Source organism: Corvus brachyrhynchos, unplaced genomic scaffold (genome assembly GCF_000691975.1).
Source record: "Corvus brachyrhynchos isolate BGI_N302 unplaced genomic scaffold, ASM69197v1 scaffold114, whole genome shotgun sequence".
Taxonomy (NCBI): Eukaryota; Metazoa; Chordata; class Aves; order Passeriformes; family Corvidae; genus Corvus; species Corvus brachyrhynchos.
The window spans coordinates 2,931,222-2,958,047 of record NW_008238337.1 but is presented as its reverse complement, the minus strand read 5'-3'; the positions used below and the strand labels follow the sequence as shown (position 1 = coordinate 2,958,047).

At 40.0% G+C, this 26,826-nt stretch overlaps 2 long non-coding RNA genes across 3 annotated transcripts; both read right to left on the bottom strand.

Moving 5' to 3' along the window:
• Positions 1-6: 6 nt before the first annotated feature.
• LOC108446848 lies at positions 7-15,060 on the bottom strand. Its single transcript, XR_001862164.1, has 3 exons — positions 13,994-15,060; positions 7,084-7,215; positions 7-85 (listed from the first exon to the last, which is right to left on the bottom strand). It is a non-coding gene; the product is annotated as an uncharacterized LOC108446848 (long non-coding RNA).
• Positions 15,061-15,144: 84 nt separating this feature from the next.
• Positions 15,145-26,820, bottom strand: LOC108446860. 2 transcript variants are annotated; one of them, XR_001862185.1, is made up of 5 exons: positions 26,706-26,820; positions 24,421-24,486; positions 22,699-22,915; positions 21,517-21,838; positions 15,145-19,327 (listed from the first exon to the last, which is right to left on the bottom strand). It is a non-coding gene; the product is annotated as an uncharacterized LOC108446860 (long non-coding RNA). The 2 variants fall into 2 exon arrangements; XR_001862184.1 differs by having other exon boundaries at positions 21,698-21,838.
• Between the last annotated feature and the right edge of the window lie 6 nt (positions 26,821-26,826).

Here is a 26,826-nt window from a genome sequence, read left to right as displayed (position 1 = left end):
TGGCCTTCCTTTCACAAAACCCTCCCTGACTTCAGCGGGAGTTTTGCCAAAACAAGGTCTGCTGGATTTAGCTCCGTTCTTCATCCTGACAGAACAAGCAGGAATTAAAGGGCCCATCATCAGATTTATAGCACACTGCAAATAAAAATAACAGTAATTATCTGAAAGAACGACTTTCATCCAACATAAATCAATGTTCCATTGGACATGTTCTAATTTATAACAAAAATCAAGTGTTTGTGGAAGATTTTCTCAGTACAAACAATTGAAATAACAAGTCTTGAGCAACGTGGTTTGATTTTTAGTAGGCATTTATGAGAGGCTGTTGCACAAATCCAGTGCTGGAAGTATTTAGTGTGTTTATCATGTGATTAAAACTGTACTCTTTACCTTGTATTTAAAGGAATTAATTATATTTATTATTTAAAAGTGTATTTTTGCCCTTTTTTGACCTTCCATTCTGCGTACTAAAGAAAAAACTCTGGTTTTGCTAATTAGGAGACACACTTCCAGCATTTGTTGAAAGCCAGGAGCTGCAGTTCTTTTCCTGCAAATGGATCTACTCAAGTCAATGTCTATTTTCCTGCTTCAGTTCAGTCTCTTATTACACAAGAAGATGTCATTTTAAAGCTTCTAAATTTTATTGCAACTGCTCAAGTTCTAAACCCACTCATTTATACAATAAGCACTTAATTAAGTCTACTCTTGAAACAGGATAAAGCCAAATCCTGCACATTTTGCTAATACCAGGAAAAATGCAGTTAACAGGAACATGGAAAATGGGATCTTACCCGTTATCAAAGATAAATTCCTTTCTCTCTCCCTACTTATTTTTCCTGGAATGGAATAGGAAATATGCTTTGCACTTTGGGAGCAACAACAACAAAACCATAAAGATTTACATTGCATACAAATAATGACCAAGTAAGGGAAATAAAGAAGGAACTAATCTCCCAATTTCTTTATACATTTTACAACTGGTTCAATCAGAAAAAACCCTAAAAACCATTATGATTCTCTGCAATTAAAATTTGTCGGGGGTTAATGTTTGTTTTTTTGAAACTGGATTACTCTTTTTTAAACAGCAGTTGAAACTCTAAAGTATGAATAATTCAGCGGTTTACTTGGTTTACACTACTACAGCATTTTCTGGTGAGTAAACCAGGGTTTAGGCATTTCTTTGCAGTTATCAGAGAAATTTTAGAGCCATTAGTGAAGAAATACCCAGAGCAAAAATGGCTGATTAACTTGGGATTCTAAAAATGGAAACATTTAAAATTAAAATCATATTAAAATTGTACATTTTGTTTATTAACTGCTATTAAATGATGCAGTGCTCCAAACCAGCTTTCTGTGGACTGCAGCATTAAAACCCTGGAGGTTTTATAAAGTATTTATAAAACACTGTCCCCATCTCCCTCGTTCCGTGCTTAGAGCCTGCCGTGTTTTTATAGCGCGTTAAAAAGCAAACAGAACTATCAGAACACCGAAAGTCACCCACAGACAACCTGTTCCACTAATATTTTACATTCACGTTACATCTTCTGGCCCTAAGGGTTCCTCTCCTTCATTTCCCCTTCCCGTGGGCTCAGGGAGCAGCAAAGGAGCCAGTTAATGTTCCTGAGGCAGTGAGGGAAATTGGGCAGTGACAGCATCATCCTGACATTAAATCTCCTTCAGAAAACGTCTCCCACAGCTCCTAAGCAGGCTCTAACAGTGAGGTGGAGTGTGGCTCACTCACAGTGGGTTCTTGCTGTTGTGTTACTGCTCCTTTTGTGGTTTTTATTTACTATGCTGCACTTCAGCCATTTGTATGGGAAATGCACCACTTCAAAATCTCATACCATGAAGGTTCTTTTCTGCTTCTTGGTTTAATTGAAGGTTGATCATAAAACACAAAGAGAGGGAAGGGGGGAACTTATATACTGGAAAAAGCACTATAAATATTTTCCTGGGGTCGTGAACACAACCTTGTATCACTTCACCCAGTGTTGTGGAAAGAATTAGACAACCCTTTTATAAAATGTCTAAAAGGTGTTTACAATACAATCCCAAATTAACGTGGCTTTTTCTTTAGAGAAAACATCCCATAATTCATAATTCTGTTATCAAATTTATTTTCAACCTTTGAGGGGATTCACTTGCCGGTGACTTGGCAGTGTCAGACAAATGTTTGACTTTTACTCTGACACTTGTTGAAGAATTTGATTGAAACTATATATGTCTAGATAACACCCAACAAAGTGCCCCTCTTGCGTTTGTTTCGAGATATTTTTGGAAACAACAGAGGCGACCTTGGACAGAGCTGCTTTTCCAATTTAGGAATTCATTTGGTCTAAGAGAGTAAAATTATACTCTTTAATCCTTTCGTGTACCCACAAACAAGTCAGTTTAATTTTATGCTACTGCAGAATTGTTTTTCTGTACCTTCTTAGTGGTGGATCTGTTTAGGATAAGAATTAGTTCGGGTAATCAACAGTTACTTTCAAATGTACATATAAATAGTCTCTGAGGTATCACATGCCCCTTAAAAATATTGTGTAATCCAAAATCTCAGCAGCCCTTTATGTAACACCTTTGCTCCTCTGGAACCAGTGCCAATAAAAGGCGTTTGCCTTTGTCTTTGCTTAGAAAAATGGGATTTCAAGGCAGAGCTCACAGAGACTTGATGTAAAATCTAAATGGGGAGTGGGAAAGGGCTGGGACGGGGCTGACACCTGTCCCCTCCAGCACAAAGGGTGTTTGTCAGGCTCCCAGTGGAAGAGCCAAGGTCTGGAGCCAGGTCCTTGCTCCCCCAGAGCGGCCGATTGTTCTCTCCTGACTTGGGTTTGCCAGCTGTGCAATCGTCTCTGCAACGTTTTATTGCATCTAATCACTTAGGATGTGCTAAATAGTTTGCACTTAATTTTCTATATAATCAATATAGTTTAATTCATTTGTATCACTCTGCTACAGACCTCCTGCACTCAGGGACAAAATGGGATTAGTTTGTGGCAATGATAATGCAGTTTCACTGCTGGAAATAAAAGAATTGACAGAGTGAGTGTTCTTGTCGTTTATCCTGTACAAGATTTTCTCCCTTCAATATTAATGTTGCCCCGTGTTACCTAATGATCAAATCCAAGGAATAACATGGAAACCAAATCTAGACATGCCAGTGGGATCTATGTGGGATAAGTAGTATATGCTCGGGAGTATATTGTTTATATTAATTTGATCACACTCCATGTCAATGCACACTTTTATAGCTCTGTTACACTGTGACTGATAGCTCAAGTTCTAACTCCAGAATATCCAGTTCCCTGATTTTATGGCATTGTCATGTAAAGCATTTGTGGACAGCTTAAGAGAAGCGACTCTGATCCTGTGAATCCGTGTGACTCCATTGGCACATCCACAAATCAGGTTAAAAGAAACTATATGGTGTAGCAACTCCCATCACGGAATCTCAAAATAATTGACAAACAACTCCTAGTAAATTCTGTTGGCCACATAGCCAGATCAACGAGTTGCTGCTGTTGATGGTATTTTCTGGATTAACAAACTCCACTCTGGAGCGGAACAGAAGCAGAAGTAGGAATCCAGTCCCTGTCTCTGGGCTGTGGTCTCAGGGCATGCCCAGGATTCCCAACCTGATGTCCCTGTGAAACCTCCTGAGTCTGATCCTGAATATTGTTGTTCAGACCCCCAAACTCCCATCTTAGCCCGAGGTTTGGATTGTTGGAACACAAAGGAACGACATCTCAAACGTCACCGAATTTCCCAGCGCACGAGTCAGTGTCCTCACTTGGAGTATCCTCAGCTGACCCTGCCACTGCCTGAAAAGCAATTCAGGAGTGAAATCTCTGTACATTTGTGATGTGATAATTCATTGAAAAGTATAATGGAAAGATCAGAACAGGTAGAAATAAACGAATATGATACAGACAGACATAAAGCCAGTTCCTGAAGGCGCTTTTAATTATATTGCAACAAGGAATTTCAAACATAAAAAGCTTCGTGGAGCTAATGGAGTCAACAAAATGAAATGTGAGATTTTTCTCCTACCCTGAGATCTTTTTGTTATGCCAGAGAGATAAGATCAGGAGAAGCCCTGTGTGTGTGCATGTGTGCATACAAGGTTGGGTCTCACTTAGGAACCAGGATACAACACTTTGGGCAAACTGGTATTTGTGGGCTTGTTCTTGGTACATTTGAGTTAGAGGAGATGAAGCTATTTTTAATATTATATTATTTGAATATTACTCAATGTTGTCTTCAAAAATTGTAAAGATGCATGAATGTGAAAGAGCTGCCAGAGAAAAACTGGCTGCCTTGGAGCACGGTAAGGGATGGGAGAGTTTGGGTTTCTGGTTTATTGCCCCAGGCAGCTGTGACAAAGCTGCTGCTTCTGCTTTTCTGTCTGCTCCTCAGCATGCTGGAATTGGCTGGATTAGCCTTCAAATAGAAGAGCAGCAGATTTATCACTGAGCACTAAATCTTGCTTTTACACATGAGAACAACTCCAGGGTAACCTCAGTTAATGAATAACCCAGTCAATGGTGAAAGCTCCTATTTAGTGTGATAAATTTGGCCTTAAACAAAAACTTTTGTTGATACAAGCATATACCACAGGGGAATAAAAACATTTTCCCCATGAGAAAATTCAGTGTCAACAGAAAAAAAACAAATTAAATGTTCATATCATTTCATGAAAAAAAAATCCCATTTAAAAAAACCCCGCAACTTTATAATGCAAAGTCTTGAAAATTTAGACTTTTGGGGAAAAAAAAATAATATCGAACCCAGGTTCTTTAGAAAACAGAAAAAATTAAAACCAATGCAAAATGCTTTGATGGAGGTGTTCTCCTTACTTGCAAGATGTACAGCCTGTTACTGAGTAGTTCATTTAGAATCAGATGAACTCCTCATCACAGGCTCAGCAATGTTTCCAGTATTATATCCTACAAGGAGAGACATGGATACTGGAGTTTCATAATAAAGGAATTTTTCTTTGATACAGCAGCTGCATCAGAGCCAATTTTACCTGCAAACACACAGTCCTAATGCAATTTATCTTTCTTTGAAATAATCCGTATGGGTACCTCAGTTTTTATATAAGGGCATTCAACAGAGAGGTTTGCAATGTTATGGCTTCCCTGGTGCATAAATATTGAATCCCCAATCACAGCATTAGCTAATTAAGTTGGGGGTGATTATTGGCTGGAGGAAAAGCACACACTAAGTGAGCATGGGTTAAGCCTGCCCTCTTACTGCACACACTGTGGTTGCTCCCTGAGTACAAGGAGGATGTGGGTTTCCAGGAGATTAAACCCAGCAATAATTTGCACCTGGAACCTAAAAGGAAGCAAAAAACCCCCCTAAACTGGATGCAGCTTCTTAAATTGCAGGGTGCTACATAGCATAGCGTGGAGCTTCAGCCAAAGCTTCTTCAAAACAAGAATCCCTTCAGTAAAATGGTAGTGAGAACTCTGCTTTCAGCTGAAGTTGCTTCTTAGCACATCCCAACACATTCCATTTACTCAGGAACACTCAAGAGAAGAGGTGGGACTGCCCTGCTCTGTGGCACCTCAGTCTAAACCAGCCTGGAATCATGGTGACGATGATTTTTTTTCAGCGGTTCTGGCACAACTCCGTGGGACTGCACAGTCAGGCTTATCACAACCTCTTGGTGAAAGATGATTATTAACTCAGTTGTTCAGTTTATGGCCACAAAACAACTGTGAGAGCAAAACTGAAGGGGTGGAGAGCTGCAGGTGAGGAGCTGGGAGCAAGGGACATGGAGAACAAGGGGCTGGATCTTCCTAAACTACCTTCACCCTCAAAGAAAACAACTTTTGCAAAGCTGCACCTCTGTTTGCAGTCCCTGGTGTCCTCAATGTGCTTCAGGGACAGTATGAAGACAAATTAGAAAAATAACAACTGTTTTATTAGAAAGCTCCCAAGCCAAGGTGAAATCTTCCCTTAATCAAAACCTGTTCCCCTAATGGATGTTGAATGATCACAGAGTTAAACAGCAGAAAACAAAACAGAAATTTTATCACTTAAGAAATGCCTACCAGGCAATCAGTGCTGGAAGGCAGGAAATTAATACTCATAACTTCTGGTTACTCTGGCAGCAGGGTTGTGCTCCTCTCCTTCATGTGAGTCTCAGAAAATGAAATACTAAATGCAGAATGATCACCTGGGCTTCTGATTTTCCAGGGAATGCTTTTTCCTGCATAAACTCATTGTCCTCCCCTCTGAGAATGTATGCATCTGTTAAAGTGGAACATAGAGTTCTGGAAATGTGTCGCCTACACGATGGGATAAATCAGACTGAGCCTCTTTCCTGATGTAATGTCTTGGACAGATCTCTCCTGAGTTCCTCCACAGGATTTTGGAACAAACAAAGGGAACTCAGACTGCCCTAATTAGTGCACCCCATCATTTACATGGGGCATTGCTCGTGGCAAGGCAGGACTTCATGACTTTTATTTAGTGCCACAATAACTCCCAGACACACTGTACATGTTCTGTGTATTGATAGATAAAATGAGTGGGGAGATTTTAAAATGCTTATGCAAGAAACTGTGAAAAACACCAAAATACTGCAATCCAGTTGTGGGTTATCATGTAATTCAAGTAGACAATATTTTTCAATCTCCTAAGCAATTAAAATTTGAAATATGGAATAAACCCTACATCACCATGTGCCCTGTTTATGGTCAGTTTAAGGATTGCAGACTGTGCCAATCTGGTTTGGGCTCTGCCTTTGCAAAATTAAGAGAGAGAATTTGCAAAGGAAACAATCCTAACAGTATTTTTCTGAGTACATGCTTTCATCCTGAGCTTTATTAAAAACACACAGAACTAATGCAAATGTAATAATAACATACATAACTGCCAGCAGTTCATGCAATATCATTAAGATATTAAAATTCCATATAAAATCAAGATTTATTTATGCTTACAGGAATTGTTGGACTCTCCTTAAGATTAATAGGATGACAATTTTTAGGGGAATAATTCACTCCTGCTCTAAGTATAACCCCTGTGAACTGAATGAACTAACCTCTTTTGAGTCAATCAAGTCACACCTACCTGGGATAAAAGAGTCCGACCCAAATAATCCATAATTAGATCCTCAGCTGCCAACACTATCAATCTCCTGAGGTCCAGGGTGGCCTGATCTGCCCTCGTTCTCCAGCTGCATTTCAGGGAACAGGATTCATTCTTGAAAGAAAAGACAAAATTTTCAGGCACGTGGAATACTAAAATAATGTTGTTGGACTTTCATCATCTTGAAGTATCTTAATTTGTTGCCATTAACATATAATCAGGAACCAGATTATGACCTTGCCAAGCAGAACAGCAATTATCTTATTGCTTATGCAGCTGGGGGCTGCTTGCTGCCTTTTATTACACCTTGAAGGAAAATTCAGATGCTGTTCAAACAGACTGAAGTTCTCAATATCAGGTTCAATCTGCCCAAATCACTACCCAAAAGTTCAGCTGCACACACCCTTTACACAAGTTCATTTTTAGAAAGACAAAAACTGGATCAATACTGAAGTTACAAAAGAATTAATTTCCCTATTATTCTCATGTATTGGGTGTTTAATATTGGTTACCTTTCAAGAACATGATATTCTTGGGATAATTCAAATTGATACTCTCTGTTTCTAGCACTATTTTTTCAGTGGTCATTACATAAATGTAGTGGTTACCTGTGGCTTTGAAATTCCACAATGATATCACTTAAAATGAAAATAAATATTTCAATTTTAGTATCTTATGATGTAATTAAATGAAAAATGTTGCATGCAAAGATTTAAATTTTATTTAGAATCCCTTATTCACAGCACAGCTCTTATGACTATTAAATCTGTTTGAAAAAGAAAATCTTATTGGTATCAGGTACAAATAAAACTCATTCCTTTCCAAAACCATCTGGATTAAATCCTTTCAAGCATTAACACACTGAGGCACACAGAATCCTTCAGAAGCATCAGAAGGCCCTCACACAAACTGCAGGGATTTTTTCCTCATTTCTATGGCATATGCTGTATCAGAAATCACAGTTAAAAGAAATTTCATGCTCAAAATGGAAATCTTTTCTCACATGTAACTCAGCCAAAAATTCCTGTGATGGCAGAATTAAATTTGGGGTTGTTCTCAAATGGTAAGGAAGCTACAATATGGAACAATTACCTTTTTTTTATTCCTAACTACAAAAATTGTTACTTTCACTGAACATTTATAATCATCTTAAAGACTCATCAGTAGCTGTCAAAGAAGTCCATTGTCTCTGCCCAGAATTTCTTTTGAATTTTTTAGAGGAATTTGCATATGTGCTGATCTAGAAGAAATAATTAATTCCTCTTTCATGTAAAATGCAATGAGTGCAGCAGATAGGAAATGATATTCACTTACAAACACGTACAAGCAGCATCTTAACCTCAGCTGAGACTTTCTCCCACAACACAGAAAGGTGGAATGCTATCTGGGGGCCACAACAAGCCCAGAAATTAAATTCCAGACTGGTCAGACTGAAGAGAGAACAATTTTGGTGATTTTGGTGTCTATCTTCTGCCGATATTTTTATTTTCTTGCTCTAAAAATACCCCTAGAGGAAAAAATCTCACTGCATGTAACTTCTTTCTGTTGAGTCATTTGGTTTGTTTATGAATCCTATGTAGAGGTGCAGTTTTCCAAAACGCCTCCTGCATGCAAAATAACTCCCCTCTGAACAGACTCTCTACCTGAGCATCAGGGAAACAAATAAACCTGTAGCTGAGGACATTTCAAGGACAAGGAAAATTACTGTTGAGAGAAGAATTATCTGATTTGGTTCGTGTTTATTTTTACTTATCTCGAGCAATCTGCTCTCCAACAGAAGATGCTTATTTGCAGAGGAGAAGACTGTCTCCTTCTTGGACTGACGCCCAACTGGAGCAACGGTGCCACCAAGGACAAGAAGTACATCCTGAGCACGGATCAACTCATGTAATAGTGACCAGTGTTAGGGTAGCAATGGTTTGTGTCATATATGTCAACTAGTTAAGGATAAATTCTTCATTTCTTCCCATCACGTTTCTTACCCACTAGGCTGTCTGCCTTCCACCCAGGAGGTGCGTATTCCCAAGTAAAATATGCTACATGTGAAACTTTAGAATTAATTATTCCCAAAGAACTTGGGTAGGGAAGCTCTAGGGTACAGCTCTGTTAGTTTATTTTACACATGCTTGCTGCCAAGCTAGGGGGTTTTACAATTTCACAAGAAATCTTCCTGTGAGGAACTGCTGAGAAAAACTTCTTCAGTCCTGGTGTCCTGTGATGAAGGAATAACTCCAGGTTACCAGCTGAAGTAAACCTGACTGTAGCAGACTGGTGGGCGCACAGGTTAAGAAGCAGAAAAGACCTGTTAATTTTTTGCTGCACTGAATCACTAAGAAAAATGCAAAAGGGAAAAATTAAGGCTCAATCCTTCCATCTGCTTAAGGCTCAACCCTTATTTTTAGTTTATTTCTCATGCAGTGACTTTGTCTTGCAAATTCTTTCATGCGAGGCATTAACTAAGGCCGAGTTACTGATGTGCCAGTGATGGTATCCAGTAGTTACTGAATATAAACCTGGGTGTTTGTGTGCTCCAAGCCTTTGCCTCAGTAATATCTTTAAATATAATAGTCTCTGCCTGTTGGCTTGTTTTCTCACAGGGAGGGTGACAGAACATTTTGTGTTCTCTTATCTTCAATAGCAATGAAACAGGAGGAGCTCCACAATGCGAAACCAAATCTACTGCTATTAATACAACATCCCAGCCACAGAGAAGAGATTTGTTTATTTACCAAAGCTAGAGATGCCTCTCTCTGACCTTTCCAGAGCTTGTGTGCTTCAGCTGGGAATAGATTCCTCAGAACTGGGTGCTCTTTTAAAAATATACAGTAAAAAACATATACACGACACCCCCGAAACAGAGCTCAGGCTGCAGCCCAAATTGCATGAAGTGACACACAGCTCTGGGTAGTTAGAATAAGTCTAACTAGGGCACAGTCCATATTCAGTTTTGATTCCTTTGCTAGAGCACGGAGATCAGTCAGCTCTCCAAAGCCCACTCGCCTTCCTCGCTGCCACTCAGCGACACATTCGGCTGACTATAACCATACATGGGCCCATTTTCTGTCTGAGGCCTAACAGCTCCCTGCAGCCCAAGAAACCTGCCAGGATGGATCTTCTTCTTCTCTGCATAATTAAAAAGTGCTTCAGACTGGAAAGTACTTGGTTTAAAAAAAAAACCCAAACAAACCAGTGATTCTTTTTCTGGAATTCGCCCTGCTTTACCTGGGCTTTAAACCAGTGAGAATCATTAAATGCACAAATTAAACTTTTTTTTAACTATATTTTTCACAGTTGGTTGTGTTTAGTGACTGCCTGTACAACTTGAAATAGTATCTGCAAGAGTTAAATCTTGCATTAACATTAGGGATTCAGCCTGGTTTAACCTCACAGACTCAGGATTTTTTTGTTAAGCTGGTGCATCTCTGGTATAGCAAGAGCCTGGAGCTCTCCACAGCTCCCTTTGCTGGACAGCTTCACACTGAATTTCCTCAGCTTTCTACCCCTCAGAAGCAGCAGCCCTGCACCACATCTGGCAAAAAGGAGTGTGGGCTGGCTCCTCAGCCACCTAGTTCTTCAGCTCAGCACATTATTTCAACTTACCACTGATTTTGGTACCTGCTCCGTGACTGATATTTTAATCTAAGCAGACTAATAATGACTTACAGAAGCAGATCTGGGAGTAGGAGCAGGAAACCAGGGAAGGAACTGGCCCTACGTGTCCTGGTTCAAAAGTAATAATCATTGAACAATATATAAAAGGGAAACAACAGTTATGCCATGTCGTCCTCCAGAGTTACAACAGAAGGCAGCACCCATGCCTGTGGTTTGACAATGTCAATCATCTGTAGAATTAGAAATAGGAGGCAACAGTCCAAAATATGGACTGTCTTTTCTCTATAACCACTGGGCAAAATTATTTATAAATAAAACCTCCCAAATATTATTCTCAACCATACAGCAATTTGGAAGGCCAAAAAAATGTCTTTCATTACTCCAGAAACTACTTCACACTTCTGAAGGAACTGGTTTAGGAGTGATGCATCCCCTCATGCTCTGACCAACTTCACACATCATTTTTTATCCAAATCTAAGTAACAGGCTTTGGGGACCTTGTCTGTATTCCTTCCTACTCAAGTCTGCTCCCATCTGCCTGATCCCCTTGGTGACTTTATAATAGTTCTTTTGTGTCACCACAGCTCCTGCTGCCTCCCAGTCAAACTTCCCACACCGATCTCTCAAACGGCACTCCCTGCTTTTGCATCTTCACTGTCTGGATCTGCAAGTGCATGAATAAGGGCTTGTTTGTGTGCACAAAATTTACTATGACCACTTTTACAATTCAAGTTCAGGCAGAGAAGAACTCCATACACACAGCAAAGCTCCGTCTCCACGGAAAATTGTCAAAAAGCATCTGATTGCAGGAATTAGGGGAAAGTTCTGTGAGGAACTTGTGGAAAGGGGTCCCTCACCCTGCCTGATTCACAGCTGGGGTTTCTCTGTGGCAGATGAGACCAGTGATGTGAGAGGTTAGGCAAGAGTGGGAGCAGATTCCTGTGGGGCTTCACCAGCCAAATTCTTATCTAGCAAAAGGTTGCTACAGCAACTCTGAGCCTCCTGAGATTAAGAAATTATTGTAATGGCTGCTGAAATGCCTCCCCACTGCTCTGAGACAGGGCAAGGAAAATCCTTCCCTCTGATACAGGAACGGTTGCCCGCTGCCACACTTCACATCAGCTCTGTACAAGCACCAGGCTTCCTGAAGCTGCCCAGGAGCTCATGGCTAATTTTTTCTTTCCCTCACTTACATGCAATGCAAGCATAGAAATAATAAACCTAAACATCACACAACAAGGACTACAGTTTCAACATCTTTTTTTCCCATGGAGACCGTAAGAGAAAAACAAATCATATGGCAGAAGTTAATATACTGCTGAGTGGGCTGAACAGAATTTAGAAACCTGTACAAAGCCAAAATATGTATTTTCCAGAGTAGAATTTGTGATTTTCAAAAACCACATAGATAGAAAAAAGCATAAACAAACCAAACCAGGACAAAACCCTCAGAGCTTCTCAATGACTCAATGTCAGCAGGTTTTTGGCTGCCTCCAGCCTGTGCTTGTTTTCCTCTGGCATCTGTCCCGCTCACAGGTCGTTCAGTCCACTGGACTATGTAATAAATACCAGACAGAGATGATGCTTTAGACAGAACAGGAACACTTGTGACTGAAACAGGTCCTGAATCTAGAATGGGGTGGCCTGAGGACAACGGGGACACAGAAACAGCAAGTGGTGTACACTGTATGTGGAAAAAGTTTTGCAGAATTTCCCCCATTTCCCTCCTTTTCACTTTTCAGCAGCCCAGTTTGGTCTAGAAGCCAAAAATGAAAACAGCAGAATCACTGATCTGAAGTAGCACCCGTGCTTACCTGAAATAACTGGATGACATTTTAAATTATTTCTTTAAAAAGAAGAGTCACAACTTTTGTACAGATGCCCAGTTTTAACCTGAGCATTACATTTTGACCACAACAAAAAAGACCACATTTCTCAGGGTATAAATCCAGTCAAATCTATGCAGTTACCTCCTGGCTGAATTTGGCCCAACATGCCTAAAAACCCCTTTGGGATGGTTCAATTCCAAGCATTGCACTAATCCATTCTCCTGCAGTTGCTGAATGCTGTGATATGTGGTGTCAGCATACAGCATCTGAAACTTTTTGACACAAGCTTGGTGTCATTAATAGAGTATTTCATTGCTTTTTAACCTTTCACCAGGTCTGTGAGCTTTTGGATTAACACTGAAAGGCTCCAGAACAAACCCTTCTTTCAGTATGACAAAATATCTTGCTCAAGTCTGAGAAAATTTTTCTTTTTACTTCTCTCAGTTTACTGTCTACTGTGAAGATGATTTTCAGAGATCAAGAAAAGCATATAATGTTTAAAACAAAACATTTGTTAACTAAGGATTTCCTGGATATTTCTGCTTTCTTATTTATACTACGTCCTGGACCTTGTGAAATCACTGTTTAACTTTCAGTATTATTTATGGAAGCAAGCCTGTTGCTGTTTCCAGATCTCAAAGAGAACTTTCAGTTTGCAGTTTCAGTACCAGGTGCACAGTCCTGGTTTAAATTAATCAACTAAAAAAGCAACATAAAGTAAGTATTTAACCCTCTCATACTCTGGCTGAGTCTTCACAGGTAGGATGTTTTTCTGCCTCTAAGCTCTCTCATTGGAATCAGGCTCCAGAGTCCTCAGCCCTCCTCTTCTATTTGAAATTTGGGAATGCACAGCCTTTTTAGTGCAGCAGAGGTACATACTAGTTTTGGGGCATTTCTATAGTGCACAGAGAGATTTGAAATATTGCCCCCTTGGTTAGAGAGATAAAATACCTAAACATGGAAAGAGATTCTAGGAAATGTACAAATTTTATGAGGCTTTGCATGGTGCCACTATTGATCAAAACTTTTCAATCCACAGTAGAAAGAGGCAGACAATGAGGCATAATGATTAGTGCACTGGATGTGTGATAAATCATTATCAACTTCTGTGCTGTCAGTGTGACTACTCTGACTTAACAGCCACGAGGAAAAACAATCAGCTTCAAGTGGGACCCTCCTCAGCACACGGACCTGGATTTGAAGGCTGTAGCACTATGTGCTGTCACTCTCAGCTGCAGAAACCAAGTGCAAAGAGATGTAAAATGTGAGCAAATCAGAAATCAAAGTTTTACATTCATTTGCATGGGTAGAAGTGACTGTGCATATGGGAAATTCACGTGGCTGCTCCAAGCAAGGCTGATAATGGTTGCACAATATGGACTATAATGAAAAAGATGAGAGAGAGCAATAATAAGTAACTAATTTAAAACTCTGCTCAGGTGCTGCCTCACCTTCCAGTCCTCTTGCTGACAGCTGTAGCTTTGTCACATGACAGAAGACACACGGGATCATCGCTCAGGCTTCAGCACCACACCAGCATTGGGTAAATCTGCTCAGGAGGCTCCTGGGATGACACAGAGAGGTTGCAGTCTGGTGATGGTAGAAGGATGGAATATTGTTGTTTTCCAATGTTGTTGCTTTTCTTTTAAACCTGGGGAAATGCATCCCTAAGTCTTTATTTAAAAGAGAAAATATTAAGACTTCAAAATCAAGCACGCATTGAAATGATAAAATTTCAGTGTTAGAAAAAGAAGCCAGGAATCTTGTAATTAAAGATTCCTTTAGGGCATATGCATGAAAAGGCAACCTTTATTCTGGCATTTTCCAACTTCAGTGTACTTGCAAATTATGCATGTTTTGGCAAAGATTTTGTATCTGTAAAATGTATATATTATATATAGAACTGAATTAATCGCTGATATATTTTTGCCTCATAAATACAGTTTCCTGTTTCCATGCTAGAATCTACAGCATTAACATATTCACATGCCAGTTGCTGGATTTATTCTTGATAATCCAAAGGCTGAGACTGGACATGCTCAGCCTCTCCAAATTTCAGTCTTATCTAGCATTTTTTCTAAGTCACCCAGATAAATTATCTCAATGTCCTGGTAAAGGGATTCTCCTGTCCAGGGGTTCTGGAGAGCTCCAATTTTTTTTTTTCTACATCTGACACACAATTATGAGTTCAAGTGCTAAGACTGATGAACAGAATTTTTCTTCTTTTTCACTGATTTAATTGTTGAGAATGTGTAATGTTGTACCAAGAATTTCTAAATAAAAGTAGTTTTTAAAACACTGTGTAAGCAAGAGTGTGGCAAATTTATTTCAGTGTGCAACAAGCCACATAAAGAAAAAGCAACACAGTGAATCTGAAAATAATCTTCCTGAAGAATTAGAAAAGTGGAAGAAAGGCTGGAGAAGGAGAGACACACTCATTCATCTTCTTGCAAATAATATAGGAATGTGACATATTCATTTGTACTTGAACAGATCATTTCATTGTCCAGAAAAAAAAAGTTTTCTATAATTTTTTTTCTGATAAATTAAATAAATGAGCTAACGAATTATAAAAGAAAAAAAGAACATATTTAACCTTTATTGCACACAAATTCTGAATTATACACATGGTTCATTTTCATTCATGTCCTCTTTCTGTAATATAAATGTTCTGCAAAAGCAGCAAAACTGCTCTTTGCTGCTGCCTTCAAGTGGAAGTTTCTCTGTGTATTCTGCAAACATTTCAGTCCAATTAAATTCAGTGAAAACTGAGGCACACAGGCACTGAGGCCTCTGTTGGACTCAGGAGCCAAGCACAGAGCCTTCAGTATTCCATCTGCACACCCATCCCCACAGCCCTCTTCCCTCTTTCCTGCCTAGGTATACTTTCAGGGACAAAAAAGGCAGGCTGAGGATGGAGCATCCTCTGACAGATGTGCCCCCTGAAAACACTCCAGATGCCAAGAACATGAACCACGTTTGGATCAGGAAATCCTGACTGCCTCCAGTGAGGGGTTAATGAAGGATAAGTGTGTGCATTTGCTGTTTGTTGCTCAGCTAGCACTTCCTTATGACAATATGCATTACTTAATCTGCAAAGGTCAATGAATTGCTCTTTAGTGCCTTCCAAATGCCTGTGCAATGAACTTTGTCATTTTTAACACACATTTCTCAGCAAAGAACTGGTGGTACAGGTTTGAGGCTTAAAATACCTCTTCAGCTGCAAACACCTTTCACTGCACTGTATTTCCACACTCCCCACACAGCTTTAGAACTGTCAGGCCTAAGCAGAGACTCCCCTGTAGTCTCACTCTCAATTTGCACAGAACCTTGCACAAGCTAAACAATAAGGAGTACAATTATTAATTTCCTTTTAGTCCTCTTGCAATATAAATGACCAGCCAAAGTATTGAATGTGCAACACAAGTGCAGAGAGATGTAGGAAAACTGAGATATGTTCTCAACCTGCAGTGTGGCCATGATTAACAGCAGTTTGGGGGAGCAACTTACTCTGCATTAGATCACTTAAAAAAAAGAGGTGAAAATATTGCAGGTCAACAGCATAAATGCCCAGAGAATGGTATGAATGAGCACAGCCCTAATCCTGGGAGCTAAACCACACAGCTGCTGCTCCCCTTTCCCCCATGTGGTGCTCCACTGGAACCAGGCGTGGTGGTGTGGATACCCAGAGCCCCAGGTTTGGGATATATTCCGACCCAGTGTGGATAGTTGGAATAGCACTAGAAATCTCCATGCAGCACCAGGACTGTGGGGTTTAACTTAGCAGGTAGTGGAATGCACAAGCACAGCACAGAGACAAGACTGGGGAATTAGGCTGCTGGCAAGTAGCAGCTGAAAGCTGATTGAATACAACAGATTGGGCTTTCAGACTGGACAGATAGGCAGCAGCTATTTAAATGGAGTATTAACAGTTTTGCTCTTAATTATTTCCAAACCTTCCAGCTAATGCAAACTCAGTACGACATGTATTTTGGCCTCAATTAATTATTTGTTGTTTCTGTGTGAATCCAGTTAAAAGAAAGCTGAGTGGTTTGTTGAGAATTTCTGCGCCTTTATAATCGTTCCTTTAAGTGCTTGGCTTACTTCTGCAAGCAGCTGTCATGCAAGTAACTGAATCTATACCTCACAAAAATGGCCACTTTCTCCATTTCAAGTGGAATTTCTTTCTGAAATGACACTGCCCTGCAAGCCAACAAATGGTCACCACTCTGCCCAGTGGCAGGTGGAAGGCCATGGAACTCCAGATCTAAATATGGAAACTCTACGCCTTCAGAAAAGGGAGATTCCTGTCTTGCCTATTTTGCATCTTACTTTTTGGTCTGGGAGGAGCTGACATTGAGGCATTTCTATATCTGGAACAGCTTTTTCTAGAATTTTCTGGAAGTATTTATTAGGAAATTTTATCTCAGATACTTGCACAGTTAGTCATGTGAAAGCCACAACAGCTGGTTTACACCTCAAAGAGTAAACAATTACTAATAAAATGTCAAACCACTCCCAAACATCTCTGAAATAAGAGAATGACCTTCCAAAATATGTTTGAACAGACTGCTTTAATGCAGCTATTTCCAAAAGAGCTCTGTTTTCATATCTGTACTTTCTATACATCGTCCTTAATACACGTTTTGTGTAGAATACCTGGGATCTCTCATCAATACTAATCCAATACGGATCCAGACACACAATAGCACTTGTGACAGATGGGACAGAATGTCCTACATGACATTTATTCAGCTTGTGAGAGGACAGACATATAAAGATTATGGCAGCATAAAGTAAAAAAGGTTCATGAAGCCAACACATGGTCCAGCGTATGGAGTGCTGACTGGCACAAAGCCAACCCATCCCAAAATCTGACATGTATTTTTACTGTCATGGTGAATTTATAGCCCAAGATTTTTATATTCTCTTCATCAAAAACAAACAAACCAACCCAAACCCCTCTTCAATTTCTGCTTTTTATTTCATTGCACTTAGGAGAAAGAAAACGTCCTCTCATTGAATTGAAGTGAGAATGAATTTAACTGAGCCTCTTTGCTAATCAGAATAAGTGAATTGATGCTTCTTTGAGCCAAAACAGCAAAAAAATAAACTACTGGTACTGCTTTGGTGTATAATGGCTTTCAGACCTCTTGTTTGGATGATTCAGAAGGAATCAAAATGTACAGAAAGAGTAACAAAACCCAGTCTTGTGTAAGCCAGGATCAAACAAAAGGATTAACTGGTATGTCATGGTTTCCAGTGGCAACCACACTTTTTCAAACAAAAATTGTTAATGGATAGGAGATTAGGGGTTTGATAAAAAAAATTGGACATCACATTTAATAAGAGTTGAGATGAGCTGCATACATCCCATGCCACGTGGAAAGACATCTCTTTCCCATCAGCCAAAATGTCGGTACAGAAAGAAACACAGAAGCCACAGAAGTTGTTCATGGCTGCAGCACATCATATCCATCATAAAATGACTACAAAATGCCCCCAATTCCAGTACTTTGAGGCCTTAACAGGTATCACAAAACCACCCTAAAATTGTCTCAACATATGAGAATATTGAATGCTCCAAGTTTTCTTATGGAAGATGAGCATCCCCAGGCTTTGAAGGAATACCTGCCAGATTCCTACAGCTCGGTGATTGGACTTTTTTTTTCAAAGTGGTGCTTGCCTTTAAAGATCAGTTTAATCAGTGGAGATCTCCCAGCTTTGCAGAGCAGCAGGGAGTTCTGCACAGCAAATATGAATTAGCAAATCCACTTATCCCTTCCTACAGTTGTCACAAACAGGTGCTACGTGAACACAGGCCAGAACCAATTCATGTCTTTACCACTCTCAATGAGATTTTAATTCTTCTTCTTAGTTTTTTTCTGTGACATTTGAAATGAGTAGACTCTTGTATCTGCAAGGTAATCAGATTCACATTTGGGAATGGTACATGAACTGAACACACTGCCCCGAGGCTCAGGCCTGAAGGAATTTCAAGTGTGCAGAGATGGAATACGCAAAGACAGGAATAGGAGGTGGTTTAACGCAGCAGGCAGCTAAACACCACGCAGCCCCTCACTCACACCACTCTACACCAGTTACTGGGAGGAAAATTAACTCTATCCCAGGCGACACCAGGACAGAGGAACATGGTGACATTGCTAACTGTGAGAAGGGAAGTGCATTTTTGGATTGGGGAGGCAGAGGTGCATGTCAAATGCTGTGATTTGGAACAACAGTGCTTCTCCCTCCCTTTGCACAGGTCTGAAGAGCTCCACAAGTGTTGTTCCATTTCAGTGCTGCCACAAACTCCCCAGGTGAAGGCAGCACCAGCCAGCAGTGGAGTAGCAAGAATGCCTGTTGTGTTCTTTCAGTGCTGCAAAATTTCTGGCTGCCACACCTAAATTATTCCTGGAGTACCCGGTGCTCCTCCTCCCACTCCTGCATGGCTGACTGAAGCTAAGACGTGGCCCTAATTTTGCAGCAAGTCTCAACAAGAACAGTAAACAGTCCACAGCATTCCTGGCACACAGAGCAGACGGGAGCAAGAATTGTCTTTTAGCAGCTGCCATCCAGAAGAGACAGAATATATTTTCCAGTTAGGAATTCTGGATAAAAGCAATGAACCCCAGATAGACAGTTTGTACTGTACCCTCCATTTCAGCCAGAGATTCTTGAATTTGCAGTCAGAATACGGCAGGACAATGTCTGATGATGCTTTCACTTTCTCCTTCAATCCAAGCTTCTTTTCACTACTCCATTGAAGGCAACATTACACAAATCTGTCCAAAAAAGCACAGCATGGTGCTATATGTTTTTCACATTTCCAGCAAGAAAATTAGATTATTTAATTTTTCATTTTATTTAATCATCCCCTGATATCTCATATTTATCTCTTTGCCTGCCTATCACTATATTGTAACTGAATTTTGTTACTAAATGCCATTAGTAACGCAGAGAGATGAAGTGCTTACCCACATGTGCCAGTGTTAGAATTAGAACTGTATTTCTCAAAATTCTAACCCATTGTTGGTTAAGAAAAAGTCAGAATCTTCATCTACTGTGCACTTGGATTCTAAACATTATTTCGCCCAGTTCAACGATCCTGTATTATGTCTCCAGCTGGCTTTTTCTTAGAGCTATACAGCTGGAGCACAAAAGTGTTCTGAAATGTCCCAACTGAATTTCAAATGAGTATCAGAAATAGGCAAGGATATACATGATACATGCGGAATATGTGTCTAGGGAAATCACAGAAGATCTAGTTTCCACTAGTTGGTTATACATAAATTATTTAGGCAGTAAGCCTTTTGATTAGCTGGAGGCAAAGATACCTATTTTAGGTGTACTTATGGTCAGGATTAACTCATGAAACTTGGATGGCATCACCCATAAAACGGCTAAAATAATTTCAGCAACCTCATGCAAAAATTAGATGTTCTCTTTTTCATCACTTTTTAAATTTTTAAAATTATTTTTTACTTTTCCTTAACAAATACGACATGATTTTTGAAAATTATGTGATAAATGTCTTACAAAACCACACTAGAAACTATTTAGGGTGACAGGAGAAGAAAGAGGACTGGGAGCCAGGAGACCATTTCTATTTCTAGTTCTGCCATAGACTGTGTGACTGTGACTTTGAACCTCAGCTCCCGTTTTTGTGAAACGGGGATGACAATCCTGTTCTCTCAGGGATATTCTGTAACATAATTTTCATTTTTTTAAGGTTTATGAAATGCTCGAGACCCTTGATTAGAAGCTGCAAATGCAAATAATCAAGTAAGAATAACCACAGTATCAGCATTACTATTATTATTGTTAATAATAATAATGTTTGTTAATGTTATTAATATCAAATTATAAGCTCACTAGCATTGTTCTGACAAAAAGCCCAACCTGCACAGAGCAGGAAAATCATTGTAGCTCACTTCTAGGAACAAGAATGCTGCCGGCAGAGTTTCAACATGGGAGTAGAAAAGAATTCTTTAAGTTCTCCATCTGAGCAATTGTAGGTGGTAAAAATGAATATCTTTTCAATAATGCTTTGTGACATGGGAGCAGAAGCAGCTTTAAGAGCTTAACAGTATTTTTAAAATATGACTCAGGGGAGGTTTTCTTTTTCTAACAGAACTGGGGGAAAAAAAACCACCCAAGAGTTAAACAATCTTTTAGAAATCCAAAACCTTGAAATAGAACAAGAATTGTAGGTCAGGATAATTTGAGTTCACATGCAACACCATTGACATATAATAAATCTATGCATAAAAAACCATAAAAACCCAGATGTCTTATATTGGAAGCATTGAGTTCTGACAGATAAACTGTAAGAATTTCTGTTTTGTGAGTGACCAAAACCTACCACAGGTAATTTGGGATCTTAAATCCCCTTCAAAAAGCTGTCATTTCTGTGAAATACCTAGATAGATTGTATTAAGTGGTAGAAATGAGGTGAGGAAATGGAAGCATAGGAGATCAATATAACATTTGTTCCACTAAAGAAAAACATGTTCAGGTTTGGTTAGAGTCACATTAATAGAGAATGAAGGCAGTCCAGCAGGTTCTTTTTTCCTCCTGAATAGCCCATGTTAGGAAGCATTTGTGAAAACCTTAGAAAGGTAGGGGAAGGTGACAGACACACTGTACCCACTAGTCTTACCACAAAAATATCGCCTTTTAAAAAACAAAACCCATGTGGATTGTGGGTTACACAGATTTCTGAGGGTTCAGACTGGAAGACTTTAACTGGTAAACCAAAAAGAGCACTTGGTTTCAATCCCTCATTTTGTCTTATTTCATGACAGAGAGGAAAAAAAAAATCACCTCATGAGAATTTAATATTAAATAGCATTTTGGAAATTCTATTTAATATACCCCATAACCAACAGAAGAGCTTGTTTGATGGCATACAAGAATTTTATCATTGTCTGAAAACTGAGGTGTGCTACTTCACTGTATTACTAATAACTACCTGTGAGTTCAGAGGAAATCCTCCACAAGAAACACAGAAACTTCGGCTTGTGTCATATCACAAAGTGTCACACGTCTAAGAAGAGTGGTAGTCATGTGCCATTAGTCCCAAACAATGCCTGAAAATGGAGTCATCTCCATGAGTAAGAAAAGCTGTTCAATCTTACATTATTGCTTCTCACCTACATGGAGTGCACCTGCATGTCTTCCTTTCAATCTTGAAAAGTCAGAGAGAGTGTGACTTTTCCTTGTGATTCAGCAAATACATGGAATGACAGAAGACCGTGGCATGGTAGATCTGTTCATGGTACCATGCAAGAACTCTGAAAAAAGGGAAATATTTGTTGTACAAACACTGCTGCTGATAGGGTCAAGGGAATAAAAAAACCAAAGACATTCTAAAAACAAGTAATTCACACGGTTCACTTAAACCAGAGTCTTACTGTACAAAGCCTGAGTAACTTTTTGCTCAGGAAGTAGTGGCCCATGACCACCACTAAAGTAATTCAACTTTCTATTGCACAATTGAGTGCACCCTGTGTAGCACTATGAAGTTCTACAGGTAAGTACTACACAACAGGATCACAGCTATGACACCCTATCACCTTGTTACAGATGTAAAATACAGGGCAATTCTGTAACACCTTACAAACAACAAACTACCATTTTATAAACGTTGTGCTAGGCCATGCAGCCCCCTACAAGCTTGGTAGTATCCCCAGCCCCATCTACAGAGAGCAAAACTGAGATCCAGAAGCCCACAAGGAATATTTATAGAAGAAAAGAAACGGCAGAGAGCTGCCAAATTAATCAGAATTAGATCATAATTAGATGGAAAAATCAGGTCAGGATGAGATAAGAATTCAAATCATGTGGGCACCAACCAGTGTTTTATTTCTAAAGTTGCTGTGCATTTTCTAAAATAACAGTCCAGCTGATTTCTTGTCCAGGGAACTGACTCACCATCAAAATAAGGAGAAATTATTTTTTCAGATATGGATAATGGACTTTGGTTCTGATAAAATGTTTCTCCCATACTCCTATACTTAAACCAGTAAGGGATACACAGAAAGATTTTTCCAAGCAGGGAAATGGAGATTACTGTGGCAAATACTCTAATGGAGTCCTCAGAGATGAACCAAATGACCATGAATAGGATATAAAAATAAAATAAGAAATCTACCAAGCCAAACAGTGATCTCTCATGGTTACTGTCACTGAGCTCAGACTCTGTCTCGGTGCCTCTTTTACACTTCCAAGGCAGCAAGGAGTTCTTTGTGCAGGAACAGAGATCCAGTTCTAGAAATCTCCCAGCAGCAACACCATCCTTTGTGTTCATAGTCTCTCAGTCTCAGTGGAAGTCAAATTCTACCTGCTGCTGATACAGGAATGCACATTGCCTAGGAATAAAAATTATTCAGAATAAAGTCATATTATCTTCATCAACATCCAAACTCGCATTGTATCACTGATTTCTCTGCTGGGTTTGTGTAACTGTTTTAGTCTCAGTGTTTTTTGCATTTTGCTGTTTAATCTATAAGCTTCTTAAAGGGGGAGAGAGTCAAAAAAAACCCCCTTTGACATAATACCATTAATTCAAAGAGCAAGCTGACTGGAAAAAATAGTTACTATATTTAAACTGCATTATCCTATGACAGAACTGCAGATTTAAAACCTTTCCACTTTGATACAGCAGTTTTGCAGCATTTTAATATGCCTTAGTAGATTTCAACTGGCTGAAACATTTTAATAACTGTAATTTCAGAGGAATAAAATAGTACTGTGGGAGGAAGAAACAATGCCCCCATTTGTCACTCATGAAGACTTGTATTTGAAATCAGCCAGGGTGATGAGAGCAATGAGTTTGGTGGTCTCAACATAAGCCCCATTAGGCAATTAGCCAGTTGGCAAAAATCATGACATAATTTGGCACAATTAAGCAGAATATTCACTTTGTCTATGTTCACTGAAAGAGATCCTATTGCAGGTCAGCATTCATGTGTATTGGCTCAACAACTGGCATTTTATGTTGTGCTCTTCCATGCTGAGTTTAGCTCCACTCAAAACTATTAATCTTGATTGAAAATTGAGCTACGAAACATATGTGTTTGAGTACAGCAAGAGACAATTCACATTATGACCAGTAACTCTGCTGTGAATCTGCTTTGCAGCAGTAGGGATGACTTAATGTTATTGCAATTTGAAGGAAAGCATCCTGCAGTCCTCTCTCAGGCCAAATTCCCATTTACTTCAATTAGTAAGCATTACAGGAACTGTTTTAATGCTGCTGCCTGATGTGTTGGCTGCTTCTTCTTAATATATTACAGTGAAAAAAGATAGTAGTGAATATATACTTCCATTATGTGAATGGAATTTCAACAAGGCCCAAACTGCCCCATTTTGTTGTGTTTCTTTCCCAGGTACCACTCAGAGGGGTTCCACTCTAATAACAAACTACGACTTCGCAGCAGCAAAATGAATTGATTTCCTTCCTTAAAAATGGAGAATGTAAAGCTCTCTGCACCTGCTGGAAGCATGAATTGCCTGGAAGCTTTCATGGGCTCGTTTGCTTCAGGCAGAGCTGAGGTGCTGTCATATTGATTTGGTCAAAATAACCATCTTTAGATAACCCTCTCCTTTAGATAACCATCTTCTTTAAGAAGCAAGACGAATGTCATGGAAAGCGTTATGAATCCTTGCAGACCGATGGGAAACAACACTGATTTCAACTCACAATTCTAAATTTGTATGATCTCAAGTGATGCCAAATTTAGCAGGTACTGCTTCTGCTGCAGTGTCTACATGGGTATTTGTAGCTCGTTCTGCACTGTGCTGTCTAGACCATGAATTGTATCTGCAAATGTTTTTCAAATGTGTAGCTGTCAGAGGATTTGGAAGGTATCACCTGCAAAGGAGTCCTCACTGGCCAGCAGCAGTGGTCCTGCACTTCTCGAGAAAGACAGGGAAAGGACTGTGAAGGAAATGTAGAGGTTATTCTGCTCTGAAAGAGAAAGAACTGTAGAAAAGTCCTTAATTCAGCCATTCTTCTCTCAAAATTCACTGAGCCATAACAGAACACGTGACAGAAATAAACACAGGCAGAGGACTGTGCTTCCAGGTTCTTTCCAGATTTTATATAGGGTGGAAAAAAAGGGGAAGAATCAAATTCTCTGTACTGAATAGATGAGAGAGAAACAACGAATGGGAGTTGTCAGACTGTAGCTGAACTAGTGAACCCCAGAGAATGCCAAGAGTTCTCCAGGATTTGCTAGAATTCAGACTCTGTTTGCCTTCCTAGCAGCATTTCCTCCTGTTAACAAGTTAGATAGAAAGAACACAGTATCTACTTTATTTTACCCTCTGCCAAGATCTAATTGCATGTGCCATGCCTCTGGTATGCTTAAAATAATTTTCCATAAGGCCTTTAGGAAACAGGCACAAAAAAGAAACCAAGAATGACACAGGAAATGTAACACAGGGAGAAACAATATGAAATGTGACCTGGGTTTCTTACTAGTATCATTTTGTTTTGAAAATTGACAGAGATGCTTAATTGTAATACTTTAAAATGGTAAGAAAATGAAAGGCAGGACTTTCAAGTCCTTTACACGTGCACTTGTATATGAAGGCTAGTAAATAAGCTTGTGTGTACAAATATTGGTTGGTAAATGTATTTTTACAAAAAACTTATATATAATGCAGGTTTTATTAATGTGGCAGAAGGGAAGAAACTACTCATAGAGATACACTGAGCTGGTAATGAAATACATTAATTCAAGTAGCTGGCATTATTCCATATGGAATTATTGTGGAAATCATGTATTTTTAATGTTGCATATGCATATATATATGTTTCGGGGATGGTGGCATCATGGGTTCATACCATATGAAAAAAACTATTATAACTGGTTAAGAAATTACAGTAAACTGTATAAACTACAGTTAAATTCTTCACCTCTGTAACAGGCTAAGTCTATTTAGGTGTAGTGTGAGGTATGAAAAGCAACATAACTGTACTGATGCAACATTTGGCCATGCTGATTAATCTTGCTGATAAGCAAGATGAAATTAATATGGGCATGGCATGGAATAAGTAATTGCCTTACCTGAACTAGGTCATCAGATCTAGCTCAGGAATTTTCATTCAACTGCCCTGTGAAGTGTGGGCTGTCAAGTTCTCCTTTCTTGGACTTTGGCCATTCACAGAGGAGTCTTTTAGAGCAGTTGTACTTTTGTACACGTACTTTTTGTACACGTACCCTAGAACACCATAATTTTATATGGGCTGTCCCCTCTCCATCCCTTTTCTAGCACAGAGGTTAAGACTAAGATATTTCATTCCAGATCAGACATGTAGTTTCTTATAGCATGGTGCTGTGGGTGGTTTGTAAGTGGCGGAAATGCAGATTGTATGTAGGATCTGCATTTATGTAAGCCAGCACACATGTAGGGATCAGCTTTGGTATTTGCACATGCATATGCACCAAGTTTTGAAGGTGTTTATGCTGTGTGCTGAGCTGCTTGCTGTGTTGTGCGTGTGTTGCAGGTGTATTAATGTCAGTTGGCGCTGATTTCTCTCTGGTTTGTGTTCACTGAAGTTCCCGTAAATTACTGGGTGGGATTGGATGGATCAGTCAGTTTTCTGTGTTCTCTATCGGTTCCTGTGCTTGTGCCAGAGCCGAGATACAGTGCTGAGGAAAGCTGGTACCTCACCCCACACCCGCGCTGAAATCACAGCGTGCAGTTTATTCCTCCTCACGTTATCGCCGGGGCTGAGTGTGCTGTCACTGGGATGTGTGCGACGGCAACTGGGGACACTGCTCAGCGCCAGCGCAGGGCAGGACCTCTGGGGAGTGAGCCGCCGTCACAGCACCGAGGCACACGGCCCTCACCTCTGCACACTCGTGATGGATGAGGCTCCTGTCACGACAGGGGCTGGTGCAGCCCCACAGAATCACAGTCTTTAGGGTTGGAAGGGACCCATGATAACACCCAGTCAACCCTCTGCCAAGGCAGGGTGACACAGGAACGCGCCCAGGTGGGTTTGGAATGTCTCCAGAGAGGGATAATCCACGGCCTCCCCGTGTGAGTCTCACCCTCACGTTCTGACTGGATGATGCTCCTGTCGCGACAGAGCGCGCCAGCCCCACAGTATGATGCTCCTGAGGTGGGGGCCAACCCCACACTCACCCCTGGACTGGATGAGGCTCCTATCACGACAGGGTGAGGGCAGTGCTCACAGGACGGCTGGCGCTCCCTTCGCCACACGCGCCGGTGCAGCTCCGCGCCACCCCCCCGCACCAAGACCGCT